Genomic DNA, 2,500 nt, shown 5'->3' with positions numbered 1-2,500 from the left:
AAAGTACTATTTTAAGAGAATCTAGGTAGATACTTTATATTTGCCTTCTTTAAATTATAGATTTCTGTTAAAATCTCTATCAAAAAAATGAAATCTACCACTCTAACTGTGCTATCAGGAAGTATATAATGTTAAAGTTTCATTTTTTTGTTTTCTTGTTCTTACTTGTGTTAGCTTTTCCTGTACTTGAGTTTCAAACTAGCTGTAAACTGCAAATTGATTCAGTACCTTTACACATTAAAAGCTAGGTAAAGGGGGCACCTGGATTTGAACCAGGGACCTCTCGATCTGCAGTCGAATGCTCTACCACTGAGCTATACCCCCAAGTGCGTACAAGATTTTAAAAACATTCACATTGCAGTCAGAAAGTATAGGTGTTTGTACTATATATGTTGTCTTATAGGATAAAAAATTAATATGTATATTTATGGTGATGCTTTGGAGTTATTAATCTGGGCTTGATTGCAGAGTTCACATAGGTGTAAGCTGTGAGCATGCTCAAAAAGGGACTTTGATCATCTAAAGCTCCAATTTCGTCAGTAATAGTGACATCAGGACATATTGTGACTTTAAATTATGGGAGGCCAAACAGAACTAAGAAAATACAAATTCTTAGCAATAAACCTATATAAATTATTTCAAAAAGTAGCTGACAACAGTATATTATTGCTAATAAAATAGGACATTTTGATTTTTGGGCTTGTGGGCTCAGATGTTCAAAATTAATGTTTGATGCATAAACTCGAATGGCCTAGTTGCAAAATTAGTCTGAGATTAACCCCCAATTACAACAACAGTTCCAGAACACTGCAATACAATTGCCTAATAATTCCTTATTTAATTATCAAAGAGGGTGAGTATTAAAGTACACATGTTTCATGTTCAGTTATATTATAGTATTCTAAATATATTACTATAGAAAGGACAGAAATTAAATTGAGGTTCTGGAACTGTTGGTGGGATTAGGGATTGAACTCAGACTGCTATTGCAATAAGGCTTCTCATACTTGTTCAGTTTAACCATTTGGGAAAGTAAGTACTTTTTAAAGAGAAACTAGGTAGGTCCTTTATATTTGCCTTCTATAAATTATAGATTTCTGTAAAAATCCTGTAAAAAAAATAAAATCTGCCACTCTAACTGTGCTATCAGGAAGTTTATAATGTTAAAGTATCACTATTTAAGTGATGCTTTTCCATTTTTATTTATCAATGAGGGTGAGTATTAAAGTACACATGTTTCATGTTCAGTTATAGTATACTATTCTAAATATATTACTATACAAAGGACAGAAATTAAATCGATGTTCTGGAACTGTTGGTGGGATTAGGGATTGAACTCAGACTGATATTGCAATAAGGGTTCTCCTACTTTTTCAGTTTAACCATTTGGGAAAGAAAGTACTTTTTAAAGAGAAACTAGGTAGGTCCTTTATATTTGCCTTCTATAAAGTATAGTTTTCTTTAAAAATCGCTTTCAAATAAATGAAATCTGCCACTCTAACTGTACTATCAGGAAGAATATAATGTTAAAGTATCACTATTTAAGTGATGCTTTTCCTTATTTAATTATCAATGAGGGTGAGTATTAAAGTACACATGTTTCATGTTCAGTTATATTATACTATTCTAAATATATTACTATAGAAAGGACAGAAATTAAATTGAGGTTCTGGAACTGTTGGTGGGATTAGGGATTGAACTCAGACTGATATTGCAATAAGGCTTCTCCTACATCTTCATTTTTAACCATTTCGGAAAGAAAGTACTATTTTAAGAGAATCTAGGTAGGTACTTTATATTTGCCTTCTATAAATTATAGATTTCTGTTAAAATCTCTATCAAAAAAATGAAATCTACCACTCTTACTGTGCTATCAGGAAGTATATAATGTTAAAGTTTCACTTTTTTTGTTTTCTTGCTCTTACTTGTGTTAGCTTTTCCTGTACTTGATTTTCAATCTAGCTGTAAACTGCAAATTGATTCAGTACCTTTGCACATTAAAAACTAGGTAAAGGGGGCACCTGGATTTGAACCAGGGACCTCTCGATCTGCAGTCAAATGCTCTACCACTGAGCTACACCCCCAATTGCGTACAAGATTTTAAAAACATTCACATTGCAGTCAGAAAGTATAGGTGTTTGTACTATATAAGTTGTGTTATAGGATAAAAGATTAATATGTATATTTATGGTGATGCTTTGGAGAAATTAATCTGGGCTTGATTGCAGAGTTCACATAGGTGTAAGCTGTGAGCATACTCAAAAAGGAACTTTGATCATCTAAAGCTCCAATTTGGTCAGTTATAGTGACATCAGGACATATTGTGACTTTATATCTTGGGAGGCCAAACAGAACTAAGAAAATACAAATTCTTAGCAACAAACCTATATAAATTATTTCAAAAAGTAGCTGACAACAGTATATTATTGCTAATAAAATAGGACATTTTGATTTTTGGGCTTGTGGGCTCAGGTGTTCAAAAATAATGTTTGATGCATAA

General features: G+C 32.1%; 2 non-coding genes across 2 annotated transcripts; both read right to left on the bottom strand.

The window, feature by feature from the left end:
* Positions 1–252: 252 nt before the first annotated feature.
* Positions 253–324, bottom strand: TRNAC-GCA (transfer RNA cysteine (anticodon GCA)). Its single transcript has one exon. It is a non-coding gene; the product is annotated as a tRNA-Cys (tRNA).
* A 1,688-nt stretch (positions 325–2,012) lies between these two features.
* Positions 2,013–2,084, bottom strand: TRNAC-GCA (transfer RNA cysteine (anticodon GCA)). The gene has a single exon. It is a non-coding gene; the product is annotated as a tRNA-Cys (tRNA).
* Positions 2,085–2,500: the final 416 nt, after the last annotated feature.

The sequence above is a fragment of the Taudactylus pleione genome, unplaced genomic scaffold (genome assembly GCF_031769625.1).
Source record: "Taudactylus pleione unplaced genomic scaffold, aTauple2 ptg000021l, whole genome shotgun sequence".
Lineage (NCBI taxonomy): Eukaryota > Metazoa > Chordata > Amphibia > Anura > Myobatrachidae > Taudactylus > Taudactylus pleione.
Note: the sequence above shows the minus strand (reverse complement) of the source record. Positions and strands in the feature narration are given on the sequence as shown.